Here is a 24,897-nt window from a genome sequence, read left to right as displayed (position 1 = left end):
TACAGATACAAAAAAAAATGATTTCTGCCCGCCCTTCATTTGCCTAAAAGCAGGACATGTTTGTAAACTGGTCCCCAAAGCCCTCTCTACAGAAGTTAATTACTGGAGATAACCCTACACCCTTATCAGCCCAGAGATGGCACCAGAGGACTCTATCTAACAAGCCTTGCTTTACATAGTCTTTACGCACCATTGCTGCTGCTGCTGCTGCTGCTAAGTCGCTTCAGTCGTGTCAGACTCTGCTCGACCCCACAGGTGGCAGCTCACCAGGCTCCCCTGTCCCTGGGATTCTCCGGGCAAAGAACACTGGAGTGGGGTGCCATTTCCTTCTCCAAGGCATGAAAGTGAAAAGTGAAAGTGAAATCACTCAGTCGTGTCCGACTCTTTGCGACCCCATGGACCGCAGCCTACCAGGCTCCTCCGTCCATGGGATTCTCCAGGCAAGAGTACTGGAGTGGGACCCCATATATATACCTTCCTGCAATTTGCCACCCAAAAAACTCAAAGTCCCTTTCCTTTGTAAAGTTACTTCTTTAAAATTTACTGTTCTTTATTTTAAGATACTATACAAGCCCAAGTTGTAATCACCCCTTAAACTTACTGCCTACTAAATGTTCCCATGTGTATGCACGATGCTTTATCACTTCTGTTTGCTTTTCAGTTATTAATTTGTCCTTTGTCTATTATATAAAGGGTCCCAGCCAATGAACCTAAGATGGGTAGATGAAAATAAGAGTTGTTTTCCTACCTGCCAAGTCTAAGACTGCATTTTAATTCTTCTCTAGAAATCACTCAAGATTCTGGGCCCCACCTCTTATTCGACCAGGTCCTGAGGTTCACTTGCCAAAGTCATTCTTTCAGGTGCAACAAGGAGACAATACAGCTGTTCACTCAGTCCTCAAAGAGATGAAATCTTCCCTGCCTTGAGATCTTGTGTGCTTAGCTGCTCAGTCATGACCGCTGACCCCATGGACTGTAGCCCACCAGGTGCCTCTGTCCATAGGATTCTCCAGACAAGAATACTGGAGTGGGTTGCCATGTCCTCTTCCAAGGGATCTTCCCAACCCAGGGATCAAACCCAAGTCTCCCATTTTGCAGGCAAATTCTTTACCATCTGAGCCACCAGGGAAGCCCAAGATTACTGCAGTGGGTAGTTCATCCCTTCTCAGGAGATCTTCTCAACCCAGGAATCAAATCAGGGTCTCCTGCATTGCAGGTGGATTCTTTTCCAGCTGAGCTACCAGGGAAGCCTGTTTTGAGATCTTAAAGTCCCTCAAGAGCAGGGACTCATATTCAACTCAGCCTTCAGCATTTCTGATCATTGGAGATAAGTGCTGTTGCACATCTCAGTGTCTTCAGATGCTTTACCTCTCACTCACAAAACATCCAGTGTTTCAAGGTTCAAGGATGTTGGCTCCTGGGTTAACCTTAGCCAGTCAACCAATAGAGAAAAGAGCTTCTTGACCATTTCACAGGATGTTTGTAGGGGACAAGTCTGAAAATAGTACCCATCACTTCTACTTCCATTCCACTGGACAAAGCAGTCACTTGGCCACACCTCATGCCAGTAAAGTAGGGAAATTCAACCATCCAGAGAGGGTGGAAATGGTGTGTATATCAACCAGCAGTCTTTCTGGAATGACCTGGACTGTGTCAGTAACATGTCCTAAATACAACTGAGTCCTTTCTGACCATGACTCAGTGCTTTACTAACCATGACACAGTTCTTTACCATGACTCAGTCCTTCATGACAATGACTAAGTTATTTCTGACAATGACTCAGCACTTCCTCACCATGACTATGCATCTTCCTCAGCATGACTTTAGCTCTTCCTGACCATGACTCAGCATGTTCAATGATGCAGCACTTCCTGATCATGACTCACCAGCTTCCTCACCATGACTTAGTCCTTTTGTTAGGTAGGAAGTTAGGCATGAGCAGTGAGGGGTAGTCTAGCCAAAAAGATGCAAGCTGATCTCTAAACTCCACCCAAGACACACCCAGGAAAGCTCACAGATATGCTACAAAAATAACCACAGAAACTTTTCCAACTACCCTGCACATGTGACCTAGGCACAGCAGATACAAACTAACCACAGGGGCTTCTCCAACTCCTGCACAGGCACCCTTGATGCACAGCTGTGTCCTCAAGTAAACATTCTGTACATACATACATCTGATTATAACAGACCTAATTATGGGAAAGACATGTGCAATAGAGCCTGTTGTAACTTGCAACTGTCAATGAAAACTCTTAGTTCACACCCACCTAGATGAATATGTACAAGTCCTATTTTGCATATAACCAGACATGCTCCCTTCTCTGACTGGCCTTGAGCATACACCCATTTACATTTTTTACAGGGCAGAACCAATAAGCAGACCTGACACTTCCTTTTAATAACTCAGCACTTCCTCACCATGACTCAGCATGACCCATCGCTTCCTGACTATGACTCAGCACTTCTTCACCATGACTCTGTGCTCTCCTACCCAGGACTCAGCACCTTTCTGATTATGAGTCAACCCTTCCTGACCATGACTCAGCCCTTTCCTATATTTCAGTTAAATATACTTCCCCCACAACAGTACTTTTCAGTAACTTCTCATCCATGTTGTCTATATCCATATATCAAAAGGCATTTAGAACCCAAACCCTAAATAACAGCCTGGCCAAGATCTGGTCCTAATATAACCTTCTCTCCTTCCTAGAGTGCCCCTGTTAAGCTACAGATTCGCAGAAACTGAGTTTTAAAAACTCAAAACTGAGTTTAAAAACTCCCATAGCTTCACATGGGAGAGCTATGGTTTCTTCAATTTAATGAGCTCACAAACACCACAGAATCCTGGTGAATTGCCTAAAATATGCACAGAGCAAGCAAACCTTCTCCTCCAAATTGCATTTCTACCCCTGGAGGGTCACACACATCCTGTCCCTGTGGTTACTTCTGAGCATAACATGACTTTAGTACAATCAACCCTAGTTCTATATACCACGATTCTAATAATTGAGCAGTCATTGGGAAAGTAAACTCTTGGCTTGATTCTAAAGTGATGATTTTAGTGCCAAACTTAGGTGAGGATGGCTCAAGGTCCAAAAATATCAGCTGTAACTTCACTAAGTCTCAATTCTTGCAAGGTCCAATCCAGCCCTGGAATCTAAGCCAGAGAGGTACAGCCTAACAACCAAAAAGGGCCTCTAAATTCCTACTTGCATTTCTCCAAAAGCATCAGAAAGGCTGCCCAATTCAACCCCAGGCAACACTTCTTCAAATGCCCTCTCCTCTCCTCTCTTTCCCCACACTGAGACTTGTCTCTCCCAGCCCTCCACCCCTCCCTCCTTCTCTGCTCTGCTTTCCACACCACCCCAGGCCCCTTGCAGTTACTGCAGCTCCACATCACCTCCTTGGCCTCCCAGGGAGAAACGCACGAGGACCCCCTTCCCTGTGAATTGTACTTTTTCTCACCATCGTTTTTGGAAGAAATATTTGAGAAGAAGTACTAGTCAATAAAATCACTTTGCTTCCTTGGTCATCTCTTTTAAAAAATGTAGTAAAGTATTGCCTGGAAAATCCCATGGACAGAGGAGCCTGGTAGGCTGCAGTCCATGGGGTCGCGAAGAGTCAGACATGACTGAGCGACTTCACTTTCACTTCTCACTTTCATGCATTGGAGAAAGAAATGGCAACCCACTCCAGTGTTCTTGCCTGGAGAATCCCAGGGACGGGGGAGCCTGGTGGGCTGCCGTCTCTGGGGTCGCACAGAGTCGGATACGACTGAAGTGACTTAGCAGCAGCAGCAGCAGCAGCAGCAAACTATACAAAATTTACCATTTCACCATTTGTAAGTATACAGTTTAGTGACATTAATACATTCACATCATTGTGCAACCATCACTATCATTCACCTTCAGAGCTTTTCCACCTTCTCAAACTGAACCTCTGTACCCATTAAACGGTAATTCTTCATTAGCCCTCCTCTTTACCCCATGCCATCCACTAACCTGTTTTCTATCTCTGTGAATTTCACTCCTCCAGGAACTTTAAGTAGGTGGAATTACAGTAATTCTTTTAGTGCCTAGCTTATTTCATTTAGCATAATATCTTCAAGTTTTATCCATGTTACAACATATCTCAGAATTCCTTTCTTTTTTCAGGCTGAATATTATTCCATGTATGTATAAAAGGACACTTGAGTTGCTTCCACCTTTTGGCTATTGGGAATAAGGCTATTATGAACATAGATGAACAACTATCTGTTCAAGTTCCATTTCACTGAGGTATATGCCTAGAAGTGGAATTTCTGGATCATATTTTTATTTCCTGAGAAACTACCATATTATTTTCCATACTGGATGTACGATTTTATATCCCCATCAGCAGTATACAAGTGTTCCCATTTCTTCACATTCTCTCCAATACTTGTTCTACTCTGCAGGTTCTTTGTTGTTATTATTGACAATAGAATGTTCAAACTACCGCACAATTGCACTCATCTAACATGCTAGCAAAGTAACGCTCAAAATTATCCAAGCAAGGCTTCAACAGTACATGAACCGAGAACTTCCAGATGTTCAAGCTGGATTTAGAAAAGGCAGAGGAACCAGAGATCAAATTGCCAACATCCGATGGATCATAGAAAAAATAAGAGAGTTCCAGCAAAACATCTACTTCTGCTTTATTGGGGATTCCCTGATAGCTCAGTTGGTAAAGAATCCATCTGCAATGCAGGACACCCCAGTTCAATTCCTGGGTGGGGAAGATCCACTAGAGAAGGCACAGGCTAACCACTCCAGTATTCCTGGGCTTCCCTTGTGGCTCATCTGGTAAAGAATCCACCTGCAATGTGGGAGACCTGGGTTCGATCCCTGGGTTGGGAAGATCCCCTAGAGAAGGGAAAGGCTACTCACTCCAGTTTTCTGGCTTAGAGAATTCCATGGATTGTATAGTCCATGGGGTCGCAAAGAGTCATATATGACTGAGTGACTTTCACTAGAATTTTCACTTTCTGCTTTATTGACTAAGCCAAAGCCTTTGATTGTATGGATCACAACAAACTGTGAAAAATTCTTAAAAAGATAGGAATAACAGACCACCTTATCTTCCTCCTGAGAATTCTGTATGCAGATCAAGAGGCAACAGTTAGAACCAGACATGGAACAACGGACTGGTTCCAAATAGGGAAAGGAGTGCGTCAAGGCTGTATATTGTCACACTGCTTATTTAACTTGTATGCAGAGTACATCGTGCGAAATGCTGGGCTGGATGAAGTACAAGCTGGAATCAAGACTGCCGGGAGATATATCAATAACCTTAAATATGCAGATGACACCAGCCTTATGGCAGAAAGTTAAGAGGAATTGAAAACCCTTTTGATGAAAATGAAAGAGGAGAGTAAAAAAGTTGGCTCAAAACTCAACATTCAAAAAATAAATAAATAAAACTCAACATTCAGAAAACAAAGATCATGGCATCCAGTCCCATCACTTCATGGCAAATAGATGGGGAAACAATGGAAACAGTGACAGACTTTCTTTTCTTAGGCTCCAAAATCACTGCAGATGGTGACTGCAGCCATTTAATTAAAAGATGCTTGTTCCTTGGAAGAAAAGCTATGACCAACCTAGACAGCATGTTAATAAGCAGAGACATTACTTTGCCAACAAAGATCCATCTAGTCAAAGCTATGGTTTTTCCAGTAGTCATGTATGGATATGAGAATTGGACCATAAAGAAAGCTGATTGCTGAACAATTGATGCTTTTGAACTGTGGTGTTGGAGAAGACTCTTGAGAGTCCCATGGACTTCAAGGAGATCTAGCCAGTCAATCCTAAAGAAAATCAGTCCTGTATATTCACTGGAAGGACTGATGCTGGAGATGAACCTCCAACACTTTGGCCACCTGATGCAAAGAACTGACTCATTTGAAAAGACCCTGATGTTGGGAAAGACTGAAGGCAGGAGGAGAAGGGGACGATAGAGGATGAGATGGTTGGATGGCATCACTGACTCGATGAACATGAGTTTTAGCAAGCTCTGGGAGCTGGTGATGGACAGGGAAGCTTGACACACTGCAGTCTATGGGGTTGCAAAGAGCCGGACACGACTGAGCAGCTGAACTGAACTGAATTCTATTGGGTGTTATTGATCACCTCACTTTACTCTCACAATAATGCTGGGTATCATTAACTCAATTTTACAGAAGAGAAGAGCCAGAAGTATCAGGGGACTCATAAAGGACAATGGTGGAAGAGGGGTTTGAGCCCTGATTTCCCTGTGAGACAAAGCTCAGACCACTGGACTGAGCCAAGCCGCAGCCCCTGAGGATGATTCAGTGTTCACTGCGGAGGTGGTGGACAGGATCACCCTGAGGGTTCCTGCAAAGGAAGCCATCGTAGGGACACCTCTCCAGCTCAGGGCCCTTGCTAGCTGAGGCAGGACTCACTGCGTAGGAGCCTGGCCCCTCACCTTTCCCGCCTGCTCATCCAGCTCCTGGCAAGAAGCTGTCTGAAGGCTCCCGAGGGTTTTGGGACATACAGTTATACAAATGGCTTCTCAGAAAGACCTGGTTTCCCATTTATGACTCTACTCTCCACTGTCTACCCCTGGCTGGGAGGGGTTCTGTGTTTCAAGCAAACTGCCTCAGCCTCATATATGTGAGAGCCACTCAGCAAGGTGTAGAGGCGTCCACTTCACTCCAAGCTCATCATAAAGCGCTTCTGGGCCACGAGGATGGGAGCATCAGGGAACACAGAGACAGCAGTCCTTCTGCTGAGGTCACACTGAGGTCCATGCGAAGTAAGAGGGCAGTGGCTGGCACACAGATGGCACTGACATTTCTCACAGGTTAGGGACTACATAACTGGCAGGGCATCTGCTTCAGAGTTGCCCCCACAGGCCACCCCAGCACAGAGACTGTGAAGGCATGGCCCAGTGGCCTATGGAAAGTTCTGTAAGGCACCCACTCGCCAACCTGAAGGTAGGAGGGGGGCTCCACGGCTCAGAACCCTCCAGGGGCCATTCATTCTCGCTCAGCTCTCTTACTGTCCAGCCCAAAAGGCAATCAAGCATCACCAAGTGTTCTGTAGTCTCTGTGTAGTTACAAAACAAAGATACCCCACATAAAAACATATCCATGTATTTTCACAATTTTTAAAAGTATTTCAGCATTATGTAACTTTAGTCATGACCCTGGCATGAGGAAGAAGAAAAAAAAAAATTTAACTTGGTCCCCTGGGGCCATTGGTTTCAGTGTGGACTTCCTGCCAAGCCCCAAATAAAAATCCCCTGCCCTGGTTCAGGCTGTGTTCTGTGTGGAAACTCATAGGTGCAAAAGAACTCCCCCCCGCCCCCCCGCCCCACCATGCAGACTTTAAGGTTCAGAAAGTATAAAGACCACACACTTCCACATGCAGACATGCACCTAGGCTAGTGTATACATACATATGCACAGTCACGTTTTTATTCACCACAGTCAGGCTCTTCAGGCCACGCCACAGGACACCCGCCCAAGGTGACCAGCAGGAAACCCTCTGTGCCCACCCCTTTCTTGCCCTCCTTTGTTTTCCTCAGGCAATTGGAGCTCTTACAAAGAATCTTTTAAAAGTCCATCTCCAACATCCAGACACGACTTAATTGGCATTTTTCATTAAATACTCTCTACCTAAAAAAAGCTTAATGGTGAGAGAAAAAGTTAGTTTACTCAAGTACACTCAGCCCTTCCATCTGCAATTAATTAAATCTGCAGATGCAGAGCTTACGGATACAGAGGGCCGAGTTATACCGGGCCACTTTATATAAGGGACTTGGGCATCCATGGACTTTGGTATCCTCAGGGGTCCTGGAATTAATCCCGTGGATACCAAGAAAAGACTGTATATACTTTTTAGCTTTCCCAGTAATCCTATTAGCTGAGAAATTCAAGCTGAATTTACAGGGAGCAAAGCCCTAACATTGATAGAATGTGACTTTCCTAACTCTCTTAAGGGAATGACCTATTTTTTTATTGTATGATAAAGAAGGCAGCACTTGCCCAAATAGTCCGAACCCCTAATTGCTAGGTACATGCATATTTTATTCCCCAAATTAAAATCTTTCATAAAACCTCTCAAAAAATCACAGGATGGTCAAGAACATAATTATAATCATAATTTCTGACAAACAGATGAATTTGTTGAAGACCTCAAGTTGTCTGATTTGGGACAACTAATATATCATTAAATGTTAAGCCTTCTCCTTTGCAAATTTCTCAGAGAAAACACAAAAGACATAGTGTGGATAAGCCTGAAACTGAAGCAGGGTGCGCCATGCCCATGAGATGGGTATGAGGTAAGGATACGGACACAACAGGACTTGTTTATTAAATGGGGCAGTTTCCCCAGAAGGCAATCATGTGAGAGGACTTCTAACAAACAATCTTGAAGCAAAACTGAATTGTGACTTCTGTAAAGTCTCAAGGAATAACAAAGTAAAGTAAAATGAACAAATAGCAAAGCCCCCAGAAACAAAGAAACTCGAGACTGACTAATAAAACTTTTGTATTTTTACCTCAAACATTTTCCAGCCTCACTCAGCGAACAGCACATTTGACATCTCTCCAGTTGCAAACCAAAACGAAGCTTGAGCAACACCATGAAAACAGAGAAGATGAATGCTCACTCTGAAGGAAATCCACAAGGGAGTGTCCACAGTTCCAGCCATAGCACCAGGACTGGAATAAGCAAATGGTCCTCTAGAGTAACTACTGTAGAGGGGATAATGTACAGCCAGATATATACGTACTGATGTCTGTTTTCATATACAAAACTTGCTCTTACTTTTTTCCTGCCTGAGCCTTAAATTATGACATCACACAGTTCAAAATTCTCTTCTTCCCTGATACATGCAGTGAATAAAAACCCAGCTGGGGCAGTGTTATGACACTGTAGCCCCAGCCTCCCTTACCTCTCACTGGCTCCCAGCACTTTTTACATCTGTGGCCTCATGCAGGGCTGGCCTGAAGCAGACTTCTGAAGGAGATGCTGCTTCATTCCTGGACGCCCTTATCCTGTCAGTGAAGCTCCCTTCCTCCTTCACAGACGGGCCTGCTGCATGGCGGTCAGTGGCCACATCTATGAATAGTCCCTGGGTTCAGACACATCTCTCAGGGAGCTCAGTGACAGTGCTGTGGGTCACACAAGCAAGGGTCCTCCATCAAAGTTTGGGGACAACTATATCCAGGCTATGGTTTTTCCTGTGGTCATGTATGGGTGTGAGAGCTGGACTGTGAAGAAGGCTGAGCACCGAAGAATTGATGCTCTTGAAATGTGTTGGAGAAGACTCTTGAGAGTCCCTTGGACTGCAAGGAGATCCAACCAGTCCATTCTGAAGGAGATCAGCCCTGGGATTTCTTTGGAAGGAATGATGCTAAAGCTGAAACTCCAGTACTTTGGCCACCTTATGCGAAGAGTTGACTTATTGGAAAAGACTCTGATGCTGGGAGGGATTGGGGGCAGGAGGAGAAGGGGACGACAGAGGATGAGATGGCTGGATGGCATCACTGACTCGATGGACGTGAGTCTGAGTGAACTCTAGGAGTTGGTGATGGACAGGGAGGCCTGGCGTGCTGTGATTCATGGGGTCGCAAAGAGTTGGACATGACTGAGCAACTGAACTGAACTGAACTGATGGGAAGGGACCATCAAGCCAGAGCAGCAGGGCCCCAGGACACCACCTGGGCTCAGAGCCCCTTGGCAGCCTCTCCCTGGCCTGCTGCGTGACGTAGTTCACAAGGTTGTGGAGTATTCCCATTTTCCTTTGTGTAGGATTATCACATCCCTCTCCTGAGGGAGTAAATGGGAGGATTTTCCAGTAATTAAAAACTTTTATGAGGCCAAGGAAGGAAAAAGCTAAATCTCGATAATTAAAACTAAATTCACGAAACCTGAATTTGCTGTGTTTAGTCAATAAGTTGTGTCCAACTCTTTTGTGACCCCATGGACTGTAGACCACCAGTCTCCTCTGTCCATGGGATTTCCCAGTCAAGAATACTGGAGTGGGTTGCCATTTCCTTCTGCAGGGGATCTTCCTGGCCCAGGGATTGAACTCACATCTCTTGCACTGGCAGGCAGTTTCTTTATCACTGAGCCACCAGGGAAGCCCTTGAATTAGGCTGTCAAAAAAACCTGACCATAGCTCAACCTACAGCTGAGGACAGGAGCAGGACAAACATCCCACATCTCCTGACCATAATTAAAACGTGTCTGGTCTTCAGTAACCTGTTGGTTATTTAGAAATGTATTACTTACTCTCCACATGTTTGTGTTTTTTACAGTTTTTTCCTATCGTTGATATCTAGACTCATAGCATTGTGGTCAGAAATGATGCTTGATATGACTTCAACTTTCTTAAATTATTTTGAGGCTTGATTTGTGACCCAATATGTGATCTATCCTGGAAAATGTCCCATGTGCACTTGAGAAGAAAGTGTATTCTTCTGCATTTGGACGGAATGTCCTGAAGATATCAGTTGGGTCCATGGGGTCTAATATGTCATGTAAAGCTTGTGTTTCCTTATTCATCTTCTGTTTTGATGATCTGTCCATTGGTGTAAGTTAAATGTTAAAGTTCCCTACTAATACTGTATTACTGTCAATTTCCCCTTTTATGTCTGTTAATGTTTGCCTTATGTATTAAGGTGCTCCTATTTTAGGTCCGTAAATATATACAACTATTATATCTTCTTCTTGAGTTGATCTCTTGATCATTATGTAGGATCCTTCCTTATTTATCCTGATATTCTTTAAGTTCTATTTTGTCTGATATGAGAATTACTACTCTGGCTCTCTTTTGATGTCTGTCTGCATGGAATATCTTTTTCCACCCTCTCACTTTCAGTTTCTATGTGTCTCTAGATCTAAAGTGAGTCTTTTGTGGACAGCACATATATGGGTCTTGTTTTGTATCCATTGAGCCAGTCTGTGTTTCTTGGTTGGAGTGATTAACTCACTTATATTTACAGTAATTACTGATACATATGTTCCTATTATACTGTATATATCCACATATACTGATATATATGTTCCTATTGACCTAACAGAAGCAGAAGATATTAAGAAGAGATGGCAAGAATACACAGAAGAACTAAACAAAAAAGATCTTAATGATCCAGATAACCACAATGATGTGATCACTTACCTAGAGCCAGACATCCTGGTATGCAAAGTCAAGTGGGCCTTAGGAAGCACCACTATAAACAGAGCCAGTAGAGGTGATGAAATTCCAATTGAGCAATTTCAAATTCTAAAAGACGTTGCTATGAAAGTGCTGCATTCAATATGGCAGCAAATTTGGAAAACTCAGCAGAAGCCACTGGAAAAGGTCAGTTTTCATCCCAATCCCAAAGAAAGGCAATGCCAAAGAATGCTCAAACTACTGCACAATCGCACTCATCTCACATGCCAGCAAAGTAATACTCAAAATTCTCCAAGCCAGGCTTCAATAGTACATGAACCATGAACTTGCAAGTGTTCAAGCTAGATTAAGAAGCAGCAGAGGAACCAGAGATCAAATTGCCAACATCCGTTGGATCATCAAAAAAGCAAGAGAGTTCCAGAAAAACATCTATTTCTGTTTTTAATGACTATGCCAAAGCCTTTGACTGTGTGGATCACAACAAACTGTGGAAAATTCTTAAAGAAATGGGAATAACAGACCACCTTAACTACCTCCTCAGAAACCTGTATGCAGGCCAAGAAACAACAGTTAGAACCAGACATGGAATAACAGACTAGTTCCAAATAGGAAAAGGAGTACATCAAGGCTATATATTGTCACTCTGTTTATTTAATTTATATGCAGAGTACATCATGCGAAATGCCAGGCTGGATGAAGCACAAGCTGGAATTGAGATTGCAGGAAGAAATATCAATAACCTCAGATATGCAGATGACACTACCCTTATAGCAGAAAGTGAAGAACTAAAGAGCCTCTTGATGAAAGTCAAAGAGGAGAGTGAAAAAGGCTTAAAACTCAACATTCAAAAAACAAAGATCATGGCATCAAGTCCCATCATTTCCTGGCAAATAGATAGGGAAACAATGGAAACAGTGACAGATTTTCTTTTCTTGGGCTCCAAAATCACTGCAGATGGTGACTGCAGTCATGAAATTAAAAGATGCTTGCTCCTTGGAAGAAAAGCTATGACCAACCTAGACAGCATATTAAAAAGCAGAGACATTATTTGTCAACAAATGTCCATCTAGTCAAAGCTATGGTTTTTCCAGTAGTCATGTATGGATGTGAGATTTGGACTATAAAGAAAGCCCAGTGCCTAAGAATTAATGCTTTTGAACTGAGGTGTTGGAGAAGACAGTTGAGAGTCCCTTGGACTGCAAGGAGATCCAACTAGTCCATCCTAAAGGAAATCTGTCCTGAGTAGTCATTGGAAGGACTAATGCTGAAGCTGAAGCTCCAATACTTTGGCCACCTGATGCAAAGAACTGACTCATTGGAAAAGACCCTGATGCTGGGAAAGACTGAAGGCAGGAGGGGAAGGGGACAACAGAGGATGAGATGGTTAGATGGCATCGTGACTCAATGGATATGTGTTTGAGCAAGCTCTGAGAGTTGGTGATAGACAGGAAAGCCTGGCATGCTGCAGTCCACGGCATTGTGAATAGTCGGACATGACAGAGTGAACTGAATTGATATTTCTATTGGCATTTTCTTAATTGCTTTTGGTTTGTTTTTGTCGTTCTTTTCCTTCTCTTGTGTTTCCAGCCTATAGAAGTCCCTTTAACATTTGCTGTAAAGCTGGTTCGGTGGTGCTAAATGCTCTTAACTTTGTCTTGTCTGTAAAGTTTCTGATTTCTCCAACAATTTTGAATGATATCCTTGTTGGGTAGAGTATCCTTGGCGTAGATTTTTCCCTTTCAGTACTTTAAATATATCCTGCCATTCCCTTCTGGCCTGTAGAGTTTCTGCTGAAGGATCAGCTGTTAATTGTATGTGGCTTCTTTTGTATGTTACTTGTTGCTTTCCCTTGCTGCTTTTAATATTCTTTCTTTGTGTTTAATCTGTTACTTTGATTAGTATGTGTCTTTGTGTGTTTCTCCTTGGGTTTATCCTTTGTGGGGCTCTCTGCACTTCTTGGACCTGACTATTTCCTTTCCCATGTTAGGGAAATTTTCAACTATAATCTCTTCAAAAAATTTCTCAGATCCTTTCTTTTACTTTTCTTCTCTGGAACCCCTATAATTTGAATTTAATATCATCATATATTTAATATCATCCCAGAGGTCTCTGGGACTATCCTCAATTCTTTTTCCTTTATTCTGCTCTTCAGCAGTTATTTTCACTGTTCTCTCTTCCATGTCATGTATCTATCTTCTGTCTCAGTTATTCTGCTACTGATTCCTTCCAGGGTATTTTTAATTTCAGTAATTGTATTGTTGGTCTCTGTTTATTCTTTACTTCTTCTAGCTCCTTGTTAAGTGTGTTAACTGACTCTTGCACTCTGTTCTATTTTTGAGGTTTTAGGTAATCTTTACTACCATTACTCTGAATTCTTTTTCAAGTAGTTTGCCTATTTCTTCCTCGATTATTTGGTCTTGTGAGTTTTTACCTTGTTTCTTCATTTGCCTAATATTTCTCTTTTTTTTTACTCCAACTTACTGTGTCTGAGGTCCCCTTTCTCCAGGCTATATAGTTGTAGTTCTTCCTTTTGGTCTGTGCCCTCGGTGAGTGAGGTTGGTCCCGTGGTTTGTTTAGGCTTCATGTTGAGAGGGACTTGTGCCTACATTCTGGTCGGAGGAGGTGAGTTTTTTCCCTCTGGTGGGCAGGGCTGTGTGAGGTGGTATGTTTAGGGGTGTCTGTGGAAAGTCTGTCTGCAGATGATTAGGTTTGTGTGTATCTTGCTTGTTGTTTGGGTCAAGCATCCTATACTGAGTGCTGCTGAAAGTTTGGTGATGCTGGGTCTTGGGTACAGCTGGAGTCTTTGTAGGAGTTATCACTAATTAATACTCCCTGGGATCAGAACTTTTCTGGCAATTTAGTGCCCTGAACTCAGCACTCCCAACCCAGAGGCTCAGGCCCCATCACTGGCTGGGGAAGCAAGATCCCACTAACTGCTTGTTATGGCATTAAAGCTGATTAAAACAAACACAGTAAAACAAAAAACAAAATAAATTTTTTTTAATTTCTAGAAACAAATGACAATGAAAACACAATGACTCAAAACCTAAGGGATGCAACAAAAACAGTTCTAAGAGGGAAATTTATAGCAATACAATCCTATCTCAAGACACAAGAAAAACCATAAAATACACAACCTAACTTTACCCTAAAACAACAGGAAAAAGAACCAAAAAACCCCCAAAGCTAGTATGAGGATAGAAATCATAAAGATCAGAACAGAAATTAACAGAAAAGAAATGAAGGAGACAAAAGTAAAGATTAATAAAACTAAAAGCTGGTTGTTTAAGATAAATAAAGTTACAGTTAGCCAAACTCATCAAGAAAAAAAGGGAGAAGACTCAAATCAACAAAATTAGAAATGAAAAAGGAGAGGTTACAACAGATAATGCAGAAATACAAAGAATCCTAAGAGACCATTATGAGCAACTATATGCCAATAAAAAGACAACCTGGAAGAAATGGACAGATTCTTAGAAAACTTCAACCTTCCAAGACTGAACCAGGAATAAATAGAAATTATGAACAAGTCAATCATAAGCACTGAAATTGAATTTGTGATCAAAAATCTCCAAAAAACAGAAGCCTTGGAGCAGACAGTTTCAAGTTGAATTCTATCAAATGTTTAGAGACAAGCTAATGCCTATCCTTCTCAAACTCTTTCCAAAAAATGAAGGGGAAGGAACAGTTTCAAACTTATTCTATGAGGTCACCATCACCCTGATACCAAAACCAGATAAGGACATCACAAAAAAAGAAAATTACAGGTCAATATCACTGATGAATATAGATGGAAAAATCCTCAATAAAATTCTAGCAAACAGAATCCGACAACACCTTGGAAGAACCATACATCATGATCAAGTTGGGTTTGTCCAAGAGATGCAAGAATTCTTCAATATCTGCAAATCAATCAATGTGATACACCATATTAACATATTTAAATGTAAAAGTCATATGATAATCACAACAGATACAGAAAAAGCTTTTGACAAAATTCAGCACCCATGTATGATAAAAATTCTTCAGAATGGGCATAGATAAATACAATATAATAAAGGCCATATTTAATACACTCATAACAAACATTATTCTCAATGGTGAAAAACTGAAAGTATTTCCTCTAAGATCAGGAAAAAGACAAAATTGCCCACTCTCATCACTATAATTCAACATAGTTTTGGAAGTCCTAGTCATGGCAATCAGAGAAGGAAAAGAAATAAAAGGAATCCAGACTGTAAAAGAAGAAGTAAAACTCTCACCGTTTGCAGATAATATGATGCTATACAAAGAAAACCCTAAGGATACTATCAGAAAATTATTGGAGATAATCAGTGAATTGCCATGGATAGAACCTCCACAGCAATGTTGAATAAAAATAGCAAGAAGCAATATTCTTTTTTTGTTCCTAGTCCTATGAGGAAAGGATCCTCTGGAAAAGAGAACTGCTATCCACTCCAATATCCTTGCCTGGAGAATTCCATGGACAAATGGGCATGGTGGGCTACAGTTCATGGGATAGCAAGGACTTGGATACGACTGGGTGACTAAGCAGACACACAGGCAATCAGTGAATTTAGTAAAGTAACAGGATACAAAATCAATACACAGAAACCACTTGCATTCCGATACATTAACAATGAAAACTCAGAAAGAAAATTAAGGAATCAATCCCATATACCACTGCAACAAAAAGAAAAAAAAAAATCTATGAATAAAATTACCTAGGGAGATAAAAGTGCTGTATACAGAAAACTAAAAGACACTGATGAAAGAAATCAAAGCTGACACAAACAGATGGAGAGATATACCATGTTCTTGGACTGGAAGAAACAATATTGTGAAAATGACCATACTACTCAAAGCAAACTACATATTCTAAGCAATCCCTATCAAATTACCAATGGCATTTTTCACAGCACTAGAACAAAAAGAAAATTCACAATTTTTATGAAAACACAAAAGACCCCCAATATGCAAACAATCTTGAGAAAAAAGAACAGAGTTGGAAAAATCAACCTTCCTGATTTTATACTATACTACAAAGCTACAGTCAACAAGACAGTCTGGTACTGGTACAAAAACAGAAATATAGACCAATGGAACAAGATAGAAAGGCCAGAGATAAACCCGTGCACCTGTGGGCACCTCATCTTTGACAGAGGAGGCAAGATACACAATGAAGAAAAGACAGTCTTCAGTAAGTGGTGCTACGAAAACAGGACAGCTGTGTGTAAAAGAATGCAATTAGAACACTTTCTAATACCATACACACAGATAAACTAAAAAAGGACTAAAAACCTAAATGGAAGACCAGAGACCATCAAAATCTTAGAGGAAAACATATGTAGGACACTATTTGACATAAATCACAGCAAGATCCTGTGACCCACCATCCAGGGTACAGATAAAATAATAAAAACAAAATAACAAGTGGGACCTAATTAAACTTAAAAGTTTTACATAGCAAAGGAAACTATCAGTTCAGTTCAGTCACTCAGTCATGCCTGACTCTTTGACCCCAAGCCAGGCTTCCCTGTTCATCACCAACTCCCGAAGTTTACTCAAACTCATGTCCATTGAGTCGGTGATGCCATTCAACCTCTGTTGTCCCCTTCTCCTCCCACCTTCAATCTTTCCCAGCATCAGGGTTTTTTCCAGTGAGTCAATTCTTCACTTCAGATGGGCAAAGTATTGGAGTCTCAGCTTCAGCATTAGTCTTTTCAATGAGTATTCAGGACTGATTTTCTGTAGGATAGACTAGTTGGATCTCCTTGCAGTCCAAGGGACTCTCAAGAATCTTCTCCAGCACCACAGTTCAAAAACATCAATTCTTTGACACTCAGCCTTCTTTATGGGCCAACTGTCACAACCATACATGACTATTGGAAAAACCATAGCTTTGACTAGATGGACCTTTGACAGCAAAGTAATATCTCTGCTTTTTAATATGCTGTCTAGGTTGGTCATAGCTTTTCTTCCAAGTAGCAAGCTTCTGTTAATTTCATGACTGCAGTCACCATCTGCAGTGATTTTGGAGCCCAAGAAAAGAAAGTCTGTCACTGTTTCCATTGTTTCCTCATCTATTTATCATGAAGTGATGGGACTGGATGCTATGATCTTTGTTTTTTGAATGCTGAGTTTTAAGCCAACTTTTTCATTCTCCTCTTTAACTTTCATCAAGAGGCTCTTTAGTTCCTATTCCCTTTCAGCCATAAGGGTGGTATCATTTGCACATCTGAGGTTATTGATACTTCTCATTGCAATCTTGATTCCAGTTTGTGCTTCATCCAACCTGGCACTTTGTATGATGTACTCTGTATATAAGTTAAATAAGCAAAGTGAGTGAAGCTGTCTGACTCTGCAACCCCATGGAATATAGTCCATGGAATTCTCCAGGCCAGAATACTGGAGTGGGCAGCCTTTTCCTTCTCCAGGGGATCTTCCCAACACAGGGATCAAACCCAGGTCTCCCACACTGCAGGCAGATTCTTTATCAGTTGAGCCACAGAAAAGCCCAAGAATACTGGAGTGGGTAGCCTATCCCTTCTCCAGCAGATCTTCTTGACTCAGGAATCAAGCCAGGGTCTTCTGCATTGCAGGTGGATTCTTTACCAACTGAGCTATCAGGAAAGTCCAAACTGAAAGTCACTCAATTGTGTCTGACTCTTTGTGACCCATTAGACTGTACAGTCCATGGAATTTGGAATTCTAAGCAAAAGGTGACAATATACAGCCTTGACATACTCTTTTCCCAATTTGGAACCAGTCCATTGTTTCATGTCCAGATCTATCTCCTGCTTCTTGACCTGCATACAGATTTCTCAGAAGGCAGGTAAGGTGGTCTGGTATTCCCATTACCTTCTTCCAACAACACAAGGTACAAGTCTATACATGGACACCGCCAGTTGGTCAATACCAAAATCAGATTGATTCTATTATTTGCAGCTGAAGATGGATAAGCTCTATACAGTCAGAAAATATAAGACCAGGAGCTGACTGTGGCTCAGATTATGAACTCCTTATTGCAAAAATTCAGACTTAAATTGAAGAAAGTAGGGAAAATCACTAGACCATTCAGGTACGACCTAAATCAAATCCCTTATGATTATACAGTGGAAGTAACAAATAGATTCAAGGGATTACATGTGATCAATAGAGTGCCTAAAGAACTATGGACAGAGGTTTGTAACATTGTACAGGAGGTGGTGATCAAAACCATCCCTAAGAGGTAGAAATGCAAAAGGGCAAGATGGTTGTCTGAGGAGGCCTTACAAATAGCTGAGAAGAGGAGAGAAGTGAAAAGCAAAGGAAAAAAGGAAAGATATACCCATCTGAATACAGAGTTCCGAAGAATAGCAAGGAGAGATGAGAAAGCCTTCCTAGGTGATCAATGCAAAGAAATAGAGGAAAACAATAGAATGGGAAAAACTAGAGATCTCGTCAAGAAAATTAGAGATACCAAGGGAATATTTCATGCAAAGATGGACACAATAAAGGATAAAAATGGTATGGACCTAACAGAAGCAGAAGATATTAAGAAGTGGCAAGAATACACAGAACTATAAAAAAAAGTCTTCATGACCCGGATAACCATGATGGTGTGATCACTTACCCAGAGCCAGACATCCTGGAGTCAAGTGGACCTAAGGAAACACCACTACGAACAAAGCTAGTGGAGGTGATGAAATTCCAGCTTAGCTAATTCAAATCCTAAAAGATGATGCTGTGAAAAGTGCTGCACTCAATAGGCCAGCAAATTTGGAAAACTCAGCAATGGCCACAGGACTGGAAAAGATCAGTTTTCATTCTAATCCCAAATAAAGGCAATGCCAAAGAATGTTCGAACTACCACACAATTGTACTCATCTCACACACTAGCAAAGTAATGCTCAAAATTCTCCAATCTAGGCTTCAACAGTACATGAACCAAGAACTTCCAGATGTGCAAGCTGAATTTAGAAAAGGCAGAGGAACCAGAGATCAAATTGCCAACATCTGCTGGATTATAGAAAAATCAAGAGAATTTCAGAAAAACATCTACTTCTGCTTCATCGACTACGCCAAAGCCTTTGCCTGTGTGTATCACAATAAACTGTGGAAAATTTTTAAAGGAAACTATAAACAAGGTGCAAAGACAACCCTCAGAATAGTGGAAAATAATAGCAAATGAAATAACTGACAAAGGATTAATTTACAAAATACACAAGCAGCTCATGCAACTCAATACCAGAAATATAAACAGCCCAATCAAAAAGCGGGCCAAAGACCTAAACAGACATTTCTCCAAAGAATACATACAAATGACTAATAAACACATGAAAAGATGCTCAACGTCACTCGTTATTAGAGAAATGCAAATCCAAACTACAATGAGATGTAACCTCACACCAGTCAGAATGGCCATCATCAAAAAGTCTACAAACAATAAATGCTGGGAGGGTGTGGAGAAAATCTTCTTGCACTGCTGGTGGGAATATAAATTGATACAGCCACTATGGAGAGCAGTATGGAGAGTCCTTAAAAATCTAGGAATTAAACTATCATATGACCCAACAATCCCACTACTGGGCATATACCCTGAGAAAATCATAACTGAAAAAGACACATGTACCCCAGTGCTCACTGTAGCAGTATTTACAATAGGTAGGACATGAAAGCAACCTATCTGTCCATTGACAGATGAACGGATAAAGAAGTTTTGGTACATATGCAAAATGGAATATTACCCAGCTATCAAAAGGAACACATTTGAGTCAGTTCTAGAGAATTGGATAAACCTTGAGCCTATGATTCAGAATGAAATGAGTCCGAAAGAGAAAACCAAATGTCGTATATTAATGCATATACCTGGACTCTAGAAAGATCGTACTGATGAACCTATTTGCAGGGCAGCAATGAAGATGCATACATACAGAACAGAACTGTAGACACAGTAGGCAAAGGAGAGAGTGGGATGAATTGAAAGAGTACCATGGAATCATATGTATTACCATATGAAAAATAGATAGCCAGGCAGAATTTTCTATATGATAAAATCAGCTCAAACTAGTGCTCTTTGACAACTTAGAGTGGTGGGATGGATTGGGAGGTGGGAGGGAGGTTCAAGAGGGAGTGGACATATTTATACCTAGGGCTGCTTCATATTGTTGTATGCCAAAAACCCACACATTATTATAAAGCAATTATCCTCCAATTAAAAGTAGATAAATTGAAAAAAAAAGATGCGTCTGGTCAGCCAGGCTGTGGAGAGACATGGCTGATCACGCCTGGACCACAGAGAGGCCTGGGGGTGGGGGAGGTGGAGAGCAAAGGATCAGCACAGCCTTCAGAGATCTCCCGCGCCCACAGCCCTGCACTTCCCGGCACCCTCTTCTCACCTAGGAGCCCTCAGCATCAGGCTGGTGGCAGGCAAGCAGGTACTGGAGGATGAAGCAACTCAACAGAGGAAAGGCCACACCCCACAAAGGCAAGTCTGAAATATGCCCCATAGGGACCACAGTGAGGCAGCAGCTGCTTCTGTTAGAGAAGAAGCCTGCTTTCCCAGATTCTCCTGCCTCAAGAGTTGTCTTCAGTTCTCCTTGGGTGTGTCTTCCCCCAAGCTGGAGGTGAGTGGGACCCTTACGTATCTTCCCTTCCCTCCCACAGTAGCCTAACAGGGTGGGAGGGTCTACCTGGCACAATTATTTAAAACTCTGTCCACTTGTCTACTCAGCCAAGCTCCTGGCCAATGTGGAGCCACTTGGTGTGGCCTCACCCCTGCAGGAGTCAGGACTGCCTTAGAATCGGGGTCAGGGAAGCCCCCTCGCCTGTGTCAGTAGGAACCCTGCAATGTGCACAAACGACACGTCGGCGTCTCGGGCTTCAGTCTTTACTAAAAGCTCAGACGTGCAGAGGGCACTGTCATCCTTGGCCGTCAGCACCATCCTTCCTTGGTTAAGCACCCTCTCGGCAGACCCCCAGTACACACACGCATGGTGGACGTGCCTGGGTCTCCCCTGTGTCTCCCCGAAGGGCCAGAGCCCCCTTGCCCCCACTCAGGTCAGGGTAGAGAGAGGCAGTCACGTGATCGAGGGCAGGCCTCAGAAGCGGGGACAAGGTGGCTGAAGGGGGCCATTCCCCACAGCCCGGCCACCGACCTCTGCGCAGGCCTCACCCTGCGGGGCCCCCTCAGGTGCTAGCTGTGTTCCAAGCTGGTCCTCTAGCCTGGGTCAGTCCCACTTCTGACAGACGCCCTTCTGTTTGTCTCCACAGTCAGAAATCCTGTCTGGGGAGCTGAGCTAATGCAGACTGAGCAGTGTAGAGCGAGGTACTATTCATAGAACCCCGAACTCCACTCAGTACCTCAGAGATTCTTCAAATGAATCATTCAAATTTAACTTCGAAGTTTAAACTATTTTAAAATTACTGTTAAAAAACAGGGATTTAAACATGTATAATAGTAGGTTACCTTTGGAGGCACACCTCTGGAGGACTTGAAGGAAGCATGAGGGAACCTTCTGGGGGCTGAGAACATTCCATGTCTTATTACGAGTATTGCTCTGAGAGTACAGGGATATGATTACACAACAATGCACTTAATGCCACTGAACTACCCACTAAAAAATGGTGAGGATGGTAAATTTCATGTTATATATATATTTTACCACAATTTTAAAAAATAGATTAAGACTGAACTCAAAACACTCCTTTAAAATTATTTCAATAAATAAGATAGAAAACAAGTATAGGCATCAATGTTTTAAATCCATCAAGATTTGTACTCTTTACTTCCTGTAAGTTATATCCTAAATAAAACAACAAGGCAAAAAAAAAAAAAAAAAAAAAACAACACTACTACATACCAAATATAAAATGTGATAAACACCAAGCTTCCCCAGTTTCTCAAGGTACCAGACTATTTCATTTTCTAAAGGACTCAGGACAGCCCCTCCTACTACAGCTGGATTCTGAGATTTGAGGCAGCTGCTCAAAATCTCCTGGCATTGGCAACCGCATATCTATGTGATTCAGATTATTTTTCCACTCTGTGGGATGCTGGAATGACAAAATCATAGTGACAGATTATGGATAAGTAGTAGCCAGGATTAGGGAAAGACAGGGAAGGAAAGGGTGATTCAGGGCCAGCCTAAGGGAACTGCTTGGAAGGGACGAACCAGTTTTGCTCTTGATTGTTGAAGTGGATGGACGAATTTACACATGATAAAATGTCATGGAACAACAGGTAAAAACAAACCCTAAAATGAATGAATGCAAAAATCAGTGAAACCTGAACAAGACTGTAGTCTAGTTCACTGCATCCTGCCAATCAGTTTCCTGGTTTTGGAAATCCACTAGTTGTGCAAGATGTCACTACAAGAAGCCGAATGATTGATAAGAGACTTTTCCGTACTATTTTGACAGCTTAAAGAACTTCTATAATCATTTCAAAATATGAAGGTAAAAAAGTATAGAAGTAAACTGGATGAGACTGCTGTAAGACTTCCATAAGCCCAGTGTTCAAATTATTATTTTCATCAAATGCACCCATTATTCTTACTGGCTAACTTGATACAAGTAAATTGTGACATATTAGGATAAATGTATACTAACAAACACCATGTGGGTTTTGTGACTGTTTTTAAAGAAACTGACAGTATGTGGTTAAGTGTCAATGAGTAACATTATGGATTGCACTATGTCCTCCCCAAAACTGTAAGTTGAAGCCACAACCCTCAGCGTGGAGATATTTGGGGACGGGGACTTTGAAGAGGTAATTAAGCTTAAATAAGGTCATCAGAGTGGGGCTGTGATCGAATATAAGTGGTGTCCTTATAAAAAGAGGAGTTTGGGGCACAGGTATACACAGAAAGAAGGCAGGTGAGGACACGAGCAGGAGACGGCCATCTGCAAGCCAAGCAGGGAGGCTCCAGGAGAGATCAAGCCTGTGGATGTTCTGATTCTGAACGTCCAGCCTCCAAAACTGTGAGGCAATAACTGTCTGTGTTTAAGCCCCCCAGTCGTGATATTTTGCTATAACTGCCTAGCAGATGAATATAGGTCACACGGGGATGTGGTTTAGATGAGGGAAGGACACATGAGAGAGCCAGCTGCGGTGCAGATATGAAAGAGATATATTCAAAAAAATTAAAGCTGGCTCTAAATTACATGAAAGAAAACCATTTCATCAGATGCACACCACTCAAAAATATTGGCGTCCATTCATTTGCATTCAATTTTATTCTTTCATTCAGTTAACAGTGGTGACCCAGCCTCTCTAGCCCTGCTAAAGGACACAACACATGGGTTAAAGCTGTCAGAGCTGACCTGTGAACACTGGGACAGAGCAGACAGTCCTCCAGGTAGCTTATGCTTTGGCAGTCCTGGCAGGGGACTGCCAGAGATGGACATACCCCAGTCCTCAGTCCTCTACAGTGTGAATCAGACTCAGACGGGCATCAGCTAACCCTCTGCTGAAGCCTACTATACGTTGCATTTGTCTAGTAATTCCATTATGGAGACAGCTCCCAAATAACAAAGCATGATTGGTTAGTTGGTTTTTAACACTTAGTTCTCAGACTTTAGAGGATTGATAAAGTATAGTATAAAAAAATCATTTTTAAATTCTGAAATGCGACATAAATGCTAGCTACCATTCTACAAGATTTGGAAAGACCTTGTCCAAAGTGACCATTTTATGGATTATGGAGATTTACTAAGAGCTTCCCTTGTGGCTCAGCCGGTAAAGAATCGGCCTGCAATGCGGGAGACCTGGGTTCGATTCCTGGGTTGGGAAGATCCCCTGAAAAAGGAAATGGCAACCCACTCCAGTATTCTTGCCTGGAAAATCCCATGGACAGAGGAGCCTGGCAGGCTATAATTCATGCGGTCGCAAAGAGTAGGACACGACTGAGTGACTTCACTTCACTGAAGGTCACCCAGCTCATATGTGGCAGAGCCAGAGCAAAGGCTCGGGATTACCTGCTGCCAGGACACAACGGGAAGCACAGGTTTGTAACATCTGCTGCTGCTGCTGCTGCTAAGTCGCATCAGTCGTGTCCGACTCGGTGTGACCCCATAGACGGCAGCCCACCAGGTTCCCCCGTCCCTGGGATTCTCCAGGCAAGAACGAGGGAGTGGGTTGCCATTTCCTTCTCCAATGCATGAAAGTGAAAAGTGAAAGTGAAGTTGCTCACTCGTGTTCGACTCTTCGCAACCCCATGGACTGCAGCCCACCAGGCTCCTCCATCCATGGGATTTTCCAGGCAAGAGTACTTGAGTGGGGTGCCATTGCCTTCTCTGTGTAATATCTGAATTTCACAATAATAGATATAGTCAATTCTATACCATTTTCCTTCACTTTTCCTATAATTTCAGTTCCAAACTGTGCTTCTGATGGTGCAATATTTCAACCTCCTAGTGAACAGAAGTTTGTGCTACAGCAGACAAAACTGGCAACCTCTTGGTATTTCCCCTAAACCAAATACTCTATTCCTGCACCCAAAGACCGGTTCCAATTTGAAATCTATGAGGGGTCTAGAGCAAGCCAGACATAACTGGGGACAGGAGAGAAAGAAAACAGCAGTGTAGGGGAACGTGGGGAAGGTGGTACAGGCCGAAGGGCGGGGGTGAGGGAAACCGTGTTTTCCTGTGTTACGGGTCAGCATCGCTACCGTTCGACCAGAAAGCGATGGGCCTGGGGCCAAGGCTGGGGGAACACACCAGTCCCACAACCCCGCAGTCAC

At 42.4% G+C, this 24,897-nt stretch overlaps 1 protein-coding gene across 3 annotated transcripts in view; it reads right to left on the bottom strand.

The window, feature by feature from the left end:
* The window catches only part of ADAMTS17 (ADAM metallopeptidase with thrombospondin type 1 motif 17), a 406,748-nt gene that overhangs the window by 282,241 nt on the left and 99,610 nt on the right, over nucleotides 1-24,897 (bottom strand). The gene's annotated exons all lie outside the window — the stretch shown is intronic.

The sequence above is a fragment of the Bos indicus x Bos taurus genome, chromosome 21 (assembly GCF_003369695.1).
Source record: "Bos indicus x Bos taurus breed Angus x Brahman F1 hybrid chromosome 21, Bos_hybrid_MaternalHap_v2.0, whole genome shotgun sequence".
NCBI classification, from domain to species: domain Eukaryota; kingdom Metazoa; phylum Chordata; class Mammalia; order Artiodactyla; family Bovidae; genus Bos; species Bos indicus x Bos taurus.
Note: the sequence above shows the minus strand (reverse complement) of the source record. Positions and strands in the feature narration are given on the sequence as shown.